The sequence below is a fragment of the Lepeophtheirus salmonis genome, chromosome 14 (assembly GCF_016086655.4).
Source record: "Lepeophtheirus salmonis chromosome 14, UVic_Lsal_1.4, whole genome shotgun sequence".
NCBI lineage: Eukaryota > Metazoa > Arthropoda > Copepoda > Siphonostomatoida > Caligidae > Lepeophtheirus > Lepeophtheirus salmonis.
Window position 1 is genome coordinate 25,434,820 of NC_052144.2, and position 17,586 is coordinate 25,452,405.

The 17,586-nt window shown below is 31.4% G+C and overlaps 1 protein-coding gene and 1 non-coding gene across 3 annotated transcripts in view; both read left to right on the top strand.

Annotated features, from left to right (window-relative positions):
- The window catches only part of klar (klarsicht), a 289,070-nt gene that overhangs the window by 47,026 nt on the left and 224,458 nt on the right, over positions 1 to 17,586 (top strand). The window lies entirely within an intron of this gene.
- Positions 17,441 to 17,520, top strand: TRNAL-UAG (transfer RNA leucine (anticodon UAG)). Its single transcript has one exon. It is a non-coding gene; the product is annotated as a tRNA-Leu (tRNA).

Genomic DNA, 17,586 nt, shown 5'->3' on the forward strand with positions numbered 1-17,586 from the left:
GTATAAGCAAATTATGTAATGAAACAAATTCAGGATTTTAATCATTACCAACTTTGTATTAATTGATGCTATTATTTCATTTGGATCATAATAAATATCCAATATTTATACTTCAATTACATCATATGCTGCAAAATTCTTATCAATTAGTAATTTTCCCTGAAAAAAAGAAGTTAAAAATGATTATGGAATTTACATTACTTAATGCGACTCATTATCAGTGCTGTAAATTATTCATGAGGGTTTTAAAAAAAAAATTCCAACCTCTACAATTTACTTATAAGAGTTACAACTTGAACAAAATTGCAATTTGTACGTAATATAGGGAATTGAGAGAGAATAAACACGGCATGGACAACCAATCTTCAATCATTCATTTGCATTTTCTTGAGAGAAGAGTAATATGTAGAGTTGTAAATTATATAACCCTACTAAGATACTTTTTTTAAAGAAGCCGAATATTAACGTGGTAACCCTGATAAATGTTTGGGAGAACGAGTAGATAATCTGTCATGAAATTGTATTAGATTAGAGAGGAAAGCAACGTAAACCCCACTCTGTATTTAGTTAAGAGATTGCTGGAATTCCTCCGATGTCAACTCAAACAAAGGCTTATATTTATAACTCCTCAACAAATCCTCAGTGTTACTCTCTGTCTTTCATGAGCACACGAATAAAATATTATTATTTAAAGATAATGATAAACGCTTTGGAAAAAAAAGAAGAAGAAAAAAGAGCATCACTCAGATTGCCAACTACAAAAAATATTGCACGTATTTGAGGTCGTATTTTTTTTACAACTAAAGGAATTTGAGGTTCTTCTTTCAGTGTTTTTTTCCATTTTGTTGAGCATTGAACAGTTTGATCATGTTGAAAAAAAAAAAATTAAAAGTTCATTCGAGAGACATGAATTGAAGTATTTTTTTTTAAGACTCACAAAGATGATGTATTTATATTTATGTTTATACCTTTAAAGAAAGAGCGAAAAGCGGGGGAATGAGCTAAGCATATTTATTTATTCTTTATAAGCAATCAAGATTCTTGGATTTTTATTTATTTTAATCAAAATCAGAAGGATAGATTGATCTTCATGGTTACAGCTATATACCTTGTGTTAGATAACTATTACCCAATTAAAACACTTTGAAAATGCCTAAAACTTGTGATTGAATAGGGTCAATTTTAACCTATTCCACTACAAAAGAAAAGTTTACAAAGTTTTTTTTGAGTAAAATTTCAATTCAATGGGATCCAAAAATATGGTAAGGAACAATTCCATTAAAGTCCCTAAATTCTTCCACGCAGGGGATCGATATCGCCAAGCAAGTTGGCACATAAAAGAAAGCTATATAAAACTTTTCTTATAGTAATGTTGTACCGCACCAATATGGTCCCCCTGATCACACTGTCAATTTGACCGTGTGCTTTCTTGGTGTGATCACATGTCTTTTTGGCATAAGACTAGTGTTGTATCGATCTTTATTTATTCGATCTAGTCCAGTCTTAGGACCAATCCTGAGGACTGTCAGTCATTGGGAACGGGCCTTAACTGTATGTCCTTGCACTTTTTCATACAAATATTGATGTGTAATTAAGCAAAATAAGGTATATGAGATATAAAAATAAATAAAAATTTGCAATAAAAAAATCGTTTTTTCATTTTAATGCATTATAAAACAATTATTACTTGGCCATATAATTTATTCTATTACGGAAAGGAATAATTAAAAATAAGAAAAACGTTTGTAATGACGTCACGAGGGATCGATTTTACCTTCTTTAAGGACCGACAAGTGGGATTGGACTGGGCCCCGGGCCTTGCTCCTAAATAAGGACCGACACCAGACTAAATAAGATCATTTTGCCCATATTCTAAGTCACATGACCACTATTGTATCAAGTAATTTCCTTATACGCCACTCCCAAAACCAATCCCCTTAGGTATCTGCTAGTACAGTATGGGAGAAAATAGACAAGGGCAGGGTGAAAAGGCCATTTAGAATTTCGTTCAAAGCCAATTTTTGATAATAAAGGAATTAAGTTCTAAATAATAGGGAAACCATTTTACTCTTGGAAACTGAGTTTTCTGACTGGATCTTGATGAAGTTTTTTATTAGTGATGTAGAAATAGTTATTTCACATTCGGTAGTTACGTCATTACTCATGAGCTTATTTACTCAATCTAATTTAAATATAAGGTGAGTTCCACTTGATTGATGAATAGTTTTGATTGATTTTTTTCTTTCTAGCTTCTGCTAAAAGGAAGGAAGAGTGGAAATTACATATATTTGTAAATATTTAGTGGGTTTATTTTTATTTAAAAGAGAGAAGATGAGTTCATTATGATGGGGTTTTCTGTCACGTTCCTCTAAAGATGATGATAACTATGTATGTACTTGTATAAAGGGAGAGTTGGAGAGTTAAAGGATTTCCTTCCCCTTCGATAATTGTCGTGAGATTAAAGAAAAGAAAAATTTTGAGGCTTGAGGAGTTGTGGGTTTTACACAAGTGTTTCGGCTTTTTTTCATCATGTTGCTTCTTTCATTCATTTTTCTTGAGTATAGGTGAAAACACGAAGGCAATAGAGAAACAACATTGTTGGACCTACTCGTCTTTATCATTAATCTTGCAACCTTTCCTCTTTCAAAAAGAAGGCTAAAGAAACGCAAGTATTAGGCTTTGATTTAGTCATCTTAGACCGTTATAACTTTTATTGAACCAAATTAATTCGATCATTTAAAGACGGAAATAATATAATCTACAATTAAACTGAAAAAGACACTGACCCTTTAAAGAATGTTTAGGAGAAGATAAATATGCCTGTCACGACGTTTTATTAAATGAGCTGCAAGGAGCTATAAAATGTATGAAATAAACACAAACTCTACCTCCGTATCTATCAATGATATAGACAGGAATTACTCGGATGTTGATCCTCAATTCTAGTCAGAGTCTAACAAATTCTCAATCTTAGTTTTTGTATTTCACGCACTACTGGTTACTCTTATAATATCTCTACAAGAGAGAATAATAACAACTTTAGAAAATAAAAATAACTATTCAGCTGTCAACTACAAAAAGCCGCTCCTCCATCTTCCCTTATCATATTATTTTCATCTATGATCATTAACATGGAAACATTTAGTCTGGATTAGTCTCAAACAAAAATTTGATATTCATTGACCTGATTTGGATTTGGAATCTGTCCAACCAATATTTTTCCGAATCAGTTTGGAAAAAATCACTTAAGATCGAACTGAAAAAAAAAAATCATCCCAACCATTCAATATTATTTACTAATCATTGTTAGGAATTATTATCAGCTGAACGATATCTAATTTCAATTGAAGCCCTCTACGTTTAGAACTCTAATAATAAAAAGAGAACTCTTCATAACCTTTATTGTATCTCGCTTCTGTTCTTTCAAAAATAAGGCCCCAAAGTCATTTGATAGCCTTTAAGCAATTCTTCTCAAATACAGAATAATTATTTAATAATTGTTGAAAATTGTGTCACCTGACTAATTAAGTTTATTCAAATTCAACCAATCAAGAACTGATAAGAGGGAGAAAAAACAGAAAATCGATAGCTGACAACCAAGCACAATGTAGATTTGTATGTAGAAAAAAAAAAGCTGAGCACAAAAACATTGTAGGTCCTTATGTTAGACTAATAATAACGATGACAACAACGACTTCTTATCACGTGTTTTTAATCATAAGAGATTAAGTATTTGCAAATTCTGATTCCTGTTTTTTTTATTTATTTTTTACCTCCTCTTTCCCCTTCATCTAAGCAGAATATATTAAATAATATCTTAAATCCTCTTATGATGAGGTCTTAGTGGATTGAAGACTCATCTTCATACTGTGTAATGACGAATATAAATATATGCATAAGTCGTAAAGGAAATGGGGGAAGTGTCCCTCTCGCTCAAAGGTGAAGTAAATGTATGAAAAGAGAGATTACTGGTTGATAATAAATGTGTTCAATAGGTCTAACTAGTGTTAAGTTTAAGCTATGATTTTTTGACTCGACACGAATAGTGAAAGATCGTATACATTCTCAATCAGTTATAGCAAAGCAATATATTTGGAAGGATGTATATGAACTAAACAAAGTCTTATAAACCATATGATCGCTATCGTTAATATTTCAACATCTATCCAATGAATTAGGATATGAAGCCTACAATTGACCTAAATAATGCGGGTGTTGTTATTTATCTATGAACTAAAATAACACTTTTTTATAGTGGAAATCACTGTTCTTGTCTAATATTATGCTAATATGAACACTCCATCATGCCTAATGATATTACAATTGATAAAGGGGAATTAGGTCATTAGCACTTCAGCGTTTTAGTTTATTTGTCTTTAATCTTAATATATATCATATTGGTGATAGGTTTAAAAGATTTTTGCCATTTTCCCCCTTAATTGGTGAGATGGAGTTGCACTGATTAAGCCATTTATTCATCTGACTTAGGAATCGTCCATATACATCTAGGAACGACCGGGCGGGAATGTACGCACATTCATTTTAACATAATAATTTCTTCCGTATGTGTTGTCCATTGAACTACGTCGTTCCACGCTGATTTTCTTGAATTCGGTTCAATATTCAAATTTTTGAATAAAATTCCTCAATATTTCTTATTTAACGTTGCCTCTCTGTTTCTAAACGATCTTTAAATTGACAGGCTTAACATGTCATTTATCGGTTTCTTCTTTCATATTTTTTACATCTCTAGTAATTAGATATCCCCATATTTATCCCATAATCGTTTAAAAAAATATTATTTAAATACAAGTAATTCAAATCATCCATACAAAAGAAGAGAAATTTAGCAAAAAGGATGTCTTCGGGTCACGTATCACCCTTCCCAAGAGTTCTTTGACGGTAAATGATAGGAGAGAGAGGCCCATTATCTCAATGGGTTACATACCATATGACAATTAGAGATTCTTAAGATAAATATAGAAACGAATGTATATTATTTACATGTAGGCACATAACTTATCTAAATAAGAAAGACAGGAAAACGAGCCCTACCTCTATCCTAGGACTCACTCTTGGGTGGTCGCTTATTGAAATTAAAGGAATGAAGAAGAGAGAAATTTACAGGTGTATAATTTTAATATATTTTCATTACACATGTTCTTGTTGGTGTTGTGTCGACTTAAGTTTTACTCGAATCGATAACTTAGAAAATATACATATAGTAGCGACTGATACCTAAAAAACTTAGGAAAGAGGAGACAACCCGATTGGAATAATAATATATTTTACATTAGTTTTTGAAAAGTTCAAATAGTAAATATAGTAATTGAAAAATAGTTTTTTTATTAAATGTACAACTACACAAAGGACACTCACAACCAAAATCTGATATACAGGTTGAAAAATCAAAATAGTTGAAGAACTAACTTTGACCTCTAATTATTCATCACATTATATGATTTCAACTTGTATACAAAGTTGCAACTTGTAATCAACATTTACATATACGAGATTGGTTTGAAAAGTTTCCAACCTGACCGTTAAGATGGCAGCACTTGTAAATAAAAGCCAGTCACATCTATTTAACATCTTTTGAGAGTTACTCACCAAAGTTTCAGCGATGCTGGACACGCGGTTGTTATGTAGCTGTCGTTTGAGTGAGTTGAGGCGAGTGTTTTTGTGAAAAGGGACAAAATGAAGTATCAAGCTGGGATTAAACATTTGTTTTTGAAACCTTTAACCTTTAAATAGGTTGAAACGATAGCACACAGATGTGTTAAAATTAAGACAATCCAACTCTGAGTAATTGAGGCAAAAACAAAATGTGTTTCGTAGGCAATTATTTTGCAGAGAAAAACGCAGAGTACTATTTGGATGGGATATAGAAATGGGAGCATCGTTGGGAGAAGTGTGGTGAGTTGCAAGGAGACAGTGTTGAAAAGTATCAAAATAAAATTAATAAAAAGTGTATTGTGCCTTTGTTAGGTCGGGAACTTTTCAGACCTCCCTTGTACATAACATAGTTGTTTGTAACATAGAAATAATGCCTTAGCAATCCATTGAAAGAATTTACTACCACCTGTACCTCACATTACCCCATAAAATATTAGTACATACACTAATGGCCATTTCTTCAAGGTGTTGTAGAGTGGAATAAATAAATATTCTGAGCAACATTCATGCGGAGAAGGAAAACCACAGAACTCCCTCTTATTAGTATTAGCGTTGATCCCTACTGTATTTACGAATAGTCTATGACTGTATTATATACTCAGGTATTTTTATGTTTTGATAAGGGGAGAGGGAGAATGGAGTTGAATGCAAAGGATTTACTGTTGACTCAAAACGTAAATCCGCATTGAAATGGCTTCCTATTTTAAAAGAAAAATAAACAAAAAGTTTCTTTTACTCTCCTGTATCTAAGTATTTGTATGTGTGTTAGACTTCGATCTGGTTAATCCTTTATAGACTGGTCTGAGACTCTCCCAATTTTTATATGATATAACGGTCCATGTTCTGTCTAGACCTGTATCGTAGACGTAAAATTCAGTCCATACAAAAAATAAATGAAATTATGTCCAGGATTCAGACCGAAATATCGATCTATCACGACGTTGACTAACACACGAATAAACACTGTATTTAGCTGTCGATTTATTTCCTTCTTTGCCCCTTATCATAAGCATTCAGAACAACGTTAATTGATTTAATTCGAATTAGCGCTTGTTGAGTAGCTATGAACCATTTTTAAAAATAATATATATATTTAAAAAAAAAAAAAAGGTTTGTCTGTCTTTGAAGGTCTCATTTTTGAGCAATGTTGCAACGAGCGCGTGTTGTTAAAGCTCAGCGTATCATATTAAAAAAATATATTTTTTTATTATTAATGCTAACTTTGCCTGTTTGAATGTCGACGCCTACAAACTCTGAGCAATTCTGAGCACTCCCCTTAGTTGCAAATAATTGGCTAACTGTTACCAAAAGGTTTTAGGTCTCTTTCTTTGTGTCTTTTTGGAGGAAAAATTGCAAGATACAATAAAAGTTACATCGTGTTATCATCACATACAGAAATAAGAAAAATTATTGATTATAAAAAACCTTTGTTTTTTTGTAATGTATGACCTTTTTTTGGAAAAATAATTATATATTTTTTCCCTGGTTCACGGTTTCAGAGCGTGGTGGGTCCGAAGCGTTCTAGAAAATATAAATAAAGATCGAACCGAGAAAAATAAAATTGATTTACACTAGCATGTATGTATGTACAGAGTATCTTTAATACGGAAGTGGATTAGTTTAGATTATTATTTTCTAAATAATCATCAAGATGGTGGAAAAAGAAGTGAAAGGATCTATAACAAAAATAAAAAAGGAAATGCGTCAATATTCAAATACTTTCTCTGATATGAAGCCTCATTTGACTATAATTTTAAAATAATAAATTGCTGATAGATATATTTACTTATTCAATGAATATATATGTTACTTTAAGGATGATTGGATCAATCGGTAAATGAACACTCCTGAAGTGGAAGAAATACATTTTCACTGGCTATGAAATATTTTCTGTAAAAAAAAAAAAAAAAAAAAAAAAAAAACAGAATGGAAATGCGACCTTCTTTTGCAATTATGAATTATCTGAAGCTTATATAATGTTGGATGTCCTACTGCATATTATTATTTAGGCCAGAGTGGAAAACTGCAATCCGCAGGCTGAATGTGGCTCGCCATAACGTGATTTTCGTCAAAGCTATTAACCAAATACTAGTTGGCTATGCTTGACAACTTGTTGGTCCGCTAGGGACGTTGAAAGTGCTATAACTATCTACTACTCAACCTCTATGAATTCACTCTTTTAATTGAATTAAAAAGAAGAATTCGACAAAGAGAAGAAAAAATGGCATAGTCCATTAACGTCGCCATTTGTTACATCCTGCGGGGAAAAATTATAAATTGGCTAAGTTAGTCTTAAGCCAATAGGCATTTTTTTATAATTTTGATTTTAGTGAAGTAGGACACGTAGTAGCTTCTTTTATATTTAAATGTACGAAATGTGCCTATTAGCTTGAGTAGATTCCTTGTCCTACCAATATATTTTCCATGCGCTAGATATTGCTTTTTATGATACCACAGATGACGTTGATATATGATAATTTGTCATTTTCCATTATCCTGTATACAACTTTCTCACGCCATTACTTTTATTGTACTTTTTTATTGTTCCTTTGAAAAGAAACTGAGAAAAGGCTCAAAATTTGCCAATTCCAGGGGTATCTGCAGAAGGCTGTAGCCCCCCAAATTAAGGAATTTATGCCTTTTACTAGATTTATTTTTCGCCATTCAGGAAAATTATACAGCAGAGCAAAAAAAATTCATTTCTATACCTATGGATTTTCTATTAAAAAAAAAATCCAAAACCAAACATCACTCCCCCCCCCCCCCCAAAAAAAAAAAAATATATATATAATCCTGCGGACGCCCAACAACTTCTCCAAACTATGGATTTATTATTCAACATTGGTGAAAATTGTTCACACGTTTAAAAGAAGCTCATTTTAACCCTCCCAATCACCGTTCAGAACACTGATAAGGCGAAAAGAATTGGACACATCGACAGCCCTGAATAAAAAATATTTTTATATTAGTGAGATAAGGCAGATTTTTCTCCCTACGCACAATTTACCATATTAATTCTGTTAAAAGTGTGAATTAATGGATTCTACGTAATATTCAACGCTCCTCCCGGACCAAAAAAATACTACCAGGTACAAATATTGGTCACGTGATCTCATTTTAAACACTTTGCTTTCAAGCTTTACGTTGATTAAATCTCTCTCAACCTTTTCTTTTGCCAAAAAGAGAAATAAAAAGGCGGGGACATTTATTTAGAGATTTGAAATATTCATAAGTTAAACAAAACATTAATAAGGGGTCAAATAAGTAGAAAGTCAGCAGCTGAACAAAGAAAAAATAGGCTAAAGTATTTTACTCTTTTGTATTGTGATTTTATGGAGGATGAAGCCCATCAATTTTATTGGGCCTTGGAGAAGGAAAGAAATTACCTCGTTGTATATTTGTATAATAAAGTATATAATAGCTCATTTTGCCATGATTTAGTTCTTTTTTATTATTTTTTTGATCTACTATAGTTGTAATATCCACCACATTGCAAAAAATAAAACATTTATTTTAGATCTAGGGGTTTAACAATGAATTACCCTCTTTTTTTACTACTCTACCTACGTCTTTATGGTCATGATAATTTAGAGTTATGTAACAAAAAAAACTTTAAATCGCTCAACTCTAGATTCTTCTTTACTTTGTTACCCCCTCCCCCCCCCTACATTTTAGATACCGGGTGCGGTGGAAAAATCTTGACACTTCGTTTTTGCTATATAAATAAATGTTTTTGTGAATCTGGAAAAAACGTTCAAGTCAAATACGAAAAAAAAAAAAAAAATAGATCCTCCTAAGTGTCTTAGAAGCCCAAAAAAGTTCCATCTGAACGTGACCAACGAATATCGGTCCACACACTTTTGGAGGCTGGCAAGAAACCAACGAAGATTGCAAAGCAGATGGGGATCTCAAACATGAACCCGGACATGAGCATGGTGTTGCGTGGATCCTCATTTAGGACTGAAGACTTGCAGTCTCGTCCAATTAAGTCTCATTCCGATCCAGTCCATATCAGCCATAAAACTGATAAAGTATTGACAGTCCGACAGTTTTACGGACCGGTCCATAAGATTAATGTACCAGGCTTAATACTAGACTCGAGCAAATAAAATAAGGACTAACTGAATGATTAATTAGGTTTGGAAATTGCAAATAAAAACGCTGCTGAGATTATAAACAACTAAAAGTTTCACGCGAGATAAAGGGTATATTTGCTACAATTCTTATTCATACATTCGTGACTCAAATAAATGCCAAAATATATAATCAATGTGTTCAAAATTATTTTTCTTTTTTTCCATTCTTCATTATTAGCCACATTACTTTTGATATCCCTACGATACTCTTTAATAAACATAAAAAATGTAATATTCACACCCGTCCTCTATCATTATTTTGCTATTGATGAAAAACAATAATAATTTATTCATATACATGTATGATTGTGACTTTAAACCATAGGCTCATACATATTTACATACTAATTAAGGCCTCTAAAAAGAAGTTATTATCATCGTCAGCAACAACAATTTGAAGAGCCGCCTTTGTGGGTTGATTTAAAAAAAAAATTATTTAGGTGTAATTATCATTAAACTAATGAAGGGAAAAAAAAACCTTGATCTCATTTATACCAATAAAAAATTACCCATATTATATAATGCTAAGTAATAACTTGAAGACATGTATTAAGAGATACCCTCCACCCCTAAAGTCCTATATGTAGAATATTGTATCACAATGTTGGAAGATGGAAATAGCTAGTGATCTAAATCATATGTATTTTTTAGAAGGGTCGCTTTTTAGAATTAGTAGTCTGAAAAAACTATTTTATTTCCTCAGCTGTTGTCATTATTATGTAACTCTATAGTAGATAGCTTATTTTCCTACTAAATTCCATTATTTTCAAACCCTGATTGAACATTCGTCTGTACTCAAAGAAGACTGAGAGTTACGTGAGGATTTGTTGCGTACTTATAAATGGAAGTCCTTGTTGGACTCTGAGTAGAATTTTAGAGCGATATCAGAGTTTTTCTTACCAATGTCATTGTTTATTTCCTTTTCTCCATTTTCCCTTGCCACAGGAGATTGTAGCTTATCGAATGAAACGTCATGACAGCTTTAGCTCCTCTCTTCCAAAATATTTTTTAAACTGTACGGGTTGTCATGTTGATTTTCGGTTTTTTAAATGCCCAAGATACAAATGATTTCCATCACTAGAAATAACAGTTAGTACTTAGAGTGAAGAAAATAAAAAGATAGCTAAGATTAAAAGACCGTTTAATGGTTAAAAATACTTGACCAATTAGAAAGAAAGACTGATTAGGAGTGCAGTCTTTGGTTTTTAGTTGTATTTTTAAACGAAATCCAAAATTAATTTATTTTTTTCAAATTATAAATTTAAAAAAAAATCAAGTATTACATTAAATTCAAAAATCAATAGTCCTTTACAAAAAAATTAATTTTTGGAAAAAAATTGAAAAATTAAATTTAAAATATTACATTTTTACTAGAAAAAAAAATTCTTGTATAATTAAAGAAATAACTTTTTTTTTTTTTTTTTTTGGGGAGAGGAGGTCTACAATAACTCTAGCCCACCCCCTGCGCGAACGCCCCTGTAATATACATATCTGCTGAAAGAGATCACAATAAAATAATACCTTCGATTTTTCAAAATAGGGAAAAATAATTAATAACTTCACTAATATCTGTAAAGTCCTGTACTTTTTTATAAATGTATGTTCACAAAGATTTCGATCATTAAACATCCCTAATTATATCAGCTGATAGCAAAAAAATCGATTAAAAACTAATTGTAATACTACAAACATATTGTTCATCTACAAACTGACGTTTATCTTGCAAAATCAGTTCAATATCTTGTTGAAAAGTTGACAAAAAGGATTTATTTCTACCACAAAAATAATCTGCGATTATACAATTGCAAAGTAATTTTTTGGAGGTAGCCTCATAAATATTCCAGAAAAAGGATTTAGTAGACCGGGTGATCCATATAAATCTGAAGACTTACTAATTCAATAATTAATTAAGGTTAAGGGATTGAAATTAATTCATATTTGGATATATTAGTTACAAAACAAAGCAAACTTGAGCTCTCTAGCTTAGCTACCTACATTTGGAGAAAGTGAAAGTTGAACGTGATCAACGAATTTCCATGCACGCTCTCGATGCAGTTGGGCATCTCCAATACCACCGTCTACGCCGTCAGCAAGTCCAAAATGTTGGAGGGGAGGAAGGGTTCTGTCAGAAAGACTAAACTGGACACGGATGAGTTAAAGAAAACAGCAGAAGCCAATCCCTTCAGGTCTATGAGAGGCGATGAAAGAGATCTTGGAGTTTCACACCAGAGAACAGAGAGCTATGAAAAAAGTTGGTGGAAGGAGTCTTGTGAGGGTGGAGATGCCACTTTTGACATCAGCAATGTAAGAAACCCATCTTGTAAAATTATATTGTTAATTAGATAAATCCTATCTTGTTGAATTTTATAGTTCAAAGTGTTTAGATTTTAATGGACCACTCTGTAACTGTCCCGAGTCTCCTTTACTTCACAATTTTCCTCCTTGCCGTCCCGACATGACATTGAAAGTTGTTCATTTACCTTTAAATTTGTATTGTTATTATTGGTTTTTAAAGCCCTCCCTCCTCTTAGCATATTTATGGTTTTTACAGGTATTTGAAGGAAGAAGGAGTAAATTTGGTTTTTATTTGCTCATATTATGTATGTATGGAGTAGATACTGTGTATACACATATGTAAAGAAAAACAAGTTCCTACATGTACCCAGTGTACATAGTTTGTAGTGTTTGGCTGTGGCCCGAAAATCCTAGACCGGTCTGAGACCGCTATGATTTGTAATTCGGTCCTTTAAACAAGTTACCAAGTAAACTGGTCTTAAAAAAACATTCGGTATACAACACTGTATGATGATGCCAGCTGTACACGTTTCTCCTTCTTTTCTCCAAATCAGTCTTACAAACGTTGATGGAGGAAATTTGGATCGCTTTTGTTAGGGCTGTGAATGATTCTCAACAATACTTGAATAATAGCTAAACAATCTGGAATAATCGGCCAATAATTAGATAAATACCAATTGTTTTTGGCCCCTTTGCAATTTCTTTTGATAAAAAGGTTGCGTGATACAGTATAGGTAACTTACGTGAGATCAGTCTCATTTAATAATAGTTCAAGAGCAGGGATATCACACCATTTAATATAATGGGTGCATTACTACTGAAATATTTTAATGAGCAACATAACCTATTAAATTAGGTCAATAAAAATGTCTTCATTAAAAAGGCCACGATGAAGGACACGGGTTGGATATTTCTTGTCCAGAGGGAGTCTATAGATGAATTGTTGATGACGTCAGTTACGTGTTCCAATATTGCAAACATTGAACGAGAATGACGTCTTATGTAGTTAAATGTGTTGCATTAATCATATTTGTACAACTTATTTAACTAGAGTGGGGAGAAAATCGATCCATAGATTGAGACCAAAAAAATAAAAAAAATCGATCTATATATAGAGACGGAAAAAATCAATTACGATTTGATAATGATTAAATTTGGGACTCTAGTCTGAGATCGTGGTCTGGCCGGAAATATCAGGTTCGAAATAATCACTTAAGTGCAAACCGAAAAAAGTTTGGTTTTGATCCGTTTCTTAACACTAATAGTTAGGTACTTGCTATGAATGCGTTTATTCAATCTCTTAAAAACACGTACATTGTACATATACCTGCAATGAAAGACTTCATACCATAAAAAAGTGAATTATCTGCAGTTGCAAGTCCTTTTAAATGATTAGGTGAATCAAAGCATCAAGGCCATCATGATCTATGCACATAGGCGTTGGGAGGTATTCAAATTCCCCCCGAATATTTGTGACTTAAATTTGTTTTTCTTGATTTTTCTAGGTAACCTTTTTCATGAACATATTTTTTGAAAAAGGGCAACTTCTCCTACGTCAGTAGCTGTTCAGTACACATCCTGTTTTTTATACTTTATTTGAATAAAACAGATAGGCAGTATTCCGGGAATGTTCATAAGTGGCGATAAAAAAAATTATGTCGAGCTATTTTGATATCGATGAAAGTTTGATCAATATAGATGGAAAAAAATCCAATGCATAAACTTTTTTCCAATGAATAACTATGATGGATAAACTTAATATCTACCAAAAGTATATGGTTGAATAAGTCCCTAGGCTTTCTCACAGATGGCGCCACTATTACCAAATCTATATTTATTTTACGCACTACCAGCCTTCAAACGAAGCATATCAAATTTTTGATGACAATCCAGTAATTTATTTAGAAATTATAAGTTCTTGAAGTGACGCCACTTCTTGTGTTTGTAAAAAAATGGGTTCAAACCAACTTTTTGTGTTGATTGTATATCACTGCTTCTTGATGGGAAAAAATACCGTAAAGGCAAAAGTTTGTCTTGATAAGTGTTATCCAAACTCTGGTCTATCGAAACGAATGCAAAACCTTGGTTTGCTGAGTTTAAATGTGACCTTATAGGCACCGATGATGCTGAACTCTCTGGTCGCTCAAATTCTATGGTTGTCTCCGAAAACATACAAAATGTTCACAAAATGGTTTTGTCTGATCTTAAAATGAAGGTGCACGAGATAGCTGACATCCTAAAGATATCAAATGGCAGTGTGTTTACTTTTTTTTGCATGAAAAATTGTGTATCAAAAAGGTATTCTTAAAGTGGGTGCCGCGTTTGCTGACAGTCGACCAAAAACAGGAACATGTTGAGTATCCTTCATGCATAATAATAGCTGTTTTCGACTATTCATACATAATTAAGACTTAATTAAAGTATTTATCACTCTTGGAGTCTATTATTAATATCAAATCCTTCTAACACAGTCTAGGTACATAAATAATGACGTTACTTACTCATATCCATGCTGTCGTCATTTAGAAAAGATTGTTTCATAAGTAAACGACTTTTGCATGCAATTTGGATGGTACAGATGTATCAAACAGCATTACTAGTTCTGCAAGTCAAGCCGTTATTTTTAAAAATGAATGGGGATTGCATTTGTATTTTTCCTCAAATTATCTTCAATTTTTATCGACAAATCATGTTTGTTAACTCTTTGGATGTCCTGCAAATTGCACTTGAAGTAGCAAAAATTGATCCTCAAAATCTATGAATTTTTCATTTGTTTATTGTATGTATTTGAAGGGGGGTAATATAAGTCCCTTTAGTCAAATAAAGGTTCTAAACTATAGATTAAATTATTGGGTATCTACATTTATCACATAAATTTGAATCCAATGCGTATAATTGACTCAAATATGTCTTAGAAACATTGGGTTGTCTGTATATATGAAGTAAAAAAAGGATACAAAGGTATTTTTTCCTTTGGTTATATTGTACAAGATTGATTCTATGTTGATGCACCACATATGCAGGGACGTCCTCAGAATTATATTATGAGGAGGGTGTAGTTTTTTCTAATTAAAAAAAAATGGAAAAATTATAAAAAAATTCGATAAAATTTTTGAAAAAACAAATAAAAAAAACAGAGCTATTCACAAATATTGAATTTTTTGAAAAACAACAATTTAAAAAACAATAGCTCATTTCAAAATATTTCTTTTTTTGGAAAAAAACAATCAAATTAAAAATTTTCTATTAAATCTAAAATTCTTGCAGCCCCTTCAGCCGACCCCCTGCGGGACCCCTGATACGAGTTTATAAAAAGTCCTTCTTAGAGCTGGTTACTCTGGATTTCATGTTTTGTAGTTTGAATTCTATTATGACATGCAAATGTGAAGTCTCATTAAATAGAATATAATTATAAGAATATGTATTTTTCTTGTTCGCCGCTTCCAGTCTATAAATTTCTTCCCTTCCCCTCTTTTGTTACGAGTACTTTATCTCTTTTTATAAATATAAACTTATGTTTATTTCCTTTTAATAACATGGGGCTCTGATTGCTTCATTGGAACTTTCATTTGATGTTTTTGTTATTAATAATCATTTTATTTTTTGTGGACATTTATCGAATTCAATTCAAATAATATCGTAAAGAGAAAATAAATGAGAGAGGAGGGAATGACTCTATAAATTTTAACTCCTTATTGGTTATATTTTTCAGATAGATAACTGATTTTTACAATGAAGATTAAGGATTTAAAGGGCGTACATAATTATCTTCCGATTACCATTTCGGAAGATTTTATTATGCTACACTCTGTATTTAATTTCTTTTTTAAGAGCATCAATATGCATACTTATTATCCAAGGATGAGGAGTTTGATTCTTGTGCAATACGCTAATATGTTATTTGCATAAGTGCATTGCACTGATTTCTACTGCCACAGAAAGGATTATACATTTCTAAATTATTCACATATTGACAATAACTATTTGATTATATTATTCAATACATTAATATATACAATACAAATACACATTACCTACTCTTCTCATTCCTTAATCATCCGTTGAACACGTCCACCAAATGATGATTATAGAATACAAGGATTTCTCATTTTGTGGGCAACATTTTACCAATCATTTACCTATTTTATATGGAGTAATTCCATATAAACTGTTGTCATATTTTTGGAGGTTGATTTTTTGTTTAGTCTATGTATGTAATTAGCATCTAGTATGTCTGATTTTTTTTTTTTTTAAGTATCACTGTCCAAGGGGAGGGCTAGAGGGGCTGCTGCCCCCGCCCCCCAAAAATAAAATTGATTCTTACTTATTTAAAAAATTTAATATTTGAAATTTATTTCAATTTTTTTCCAAATTATTTAATTGTCCGTGAATACCTATGGATTTTTGAAATTTTTCTTAGAATAATTTAATTTTTGAAATTTTTTCCTGATTTTGGTACAGAATTTAAATTTGAAATTTATTTTAATTTATTATATTTTTTTTCCAGAAAATTTAATTTTCGTTGAATAGCTATGGATTTTTGGAATTTTTCTTCGAAAAATGAATATTAAAAAAATTTCAAAAAATTTAATAGTTGACATTTTTTCTTGATTATGGTTAAATTTTATCAAAAAATTTATATTCGAAATTTATTTCCACTTTTCATATTTTTTTCAAAAAATTTAATTTTTAGTTGAATAGCTACGGATTTTGGAATTTAAGTTCGAAAAATTTAATATTTGAATTCTATTTTTTCAAAAATTTAATATTTGAAATTTAATTTGCAATTCTCTCTGGATTTTAGAAACATTTTTGAAAAAAATTTCTCTAAAAAATTTAATTTTTCCATTTCTTTTTCAGAAAAATTTAATTTTCATTTTTTCTCCAAAAAATTCCATTAACGAGATGCTCCCAAAAAAAAAAAAAAAAGTATATATATTTATATAATCCTGTTGTAGAACTGGGGTCTCCAAAATACCGCTTTCAATCTGGCCCAGAATTACGAACATAATTTGATTAATTGTTAAGACCAACTGATCTACGTAATTGTTGAACACAGATTTAATCCATTCAATGAAAAAATACTTCAATATTACCTTATGTTCGAATCTATTTTGGACTCAATATTCAATTTTCTCGAACTTTAACAGTATAATTTGAATCCATTACTACATAATATTGTAAAGAATGCATCTTTAGCGCGTATATGAAAGTGAAAAGAGTTGATTGATGATTACAATGGGATTTTTTGCTTCCTTAAAATAAACATAATTTATTGTTATATTCTGTGGAAAATAATTATATTTTACTTTATTTACAGTATTCTTAACAGGGGCAGCGTGGCCGAGTGGTCTAAGGCGCTGGTTTTAGGCACCAGTCCGAAAGGGCGTGGGTTCGAATCCCACCGCTGTCAGGAATATTTTTTTTCTTTTTGTTTGAATAATTATATATTCTTTCTGAATAAGTATATTATTTATTT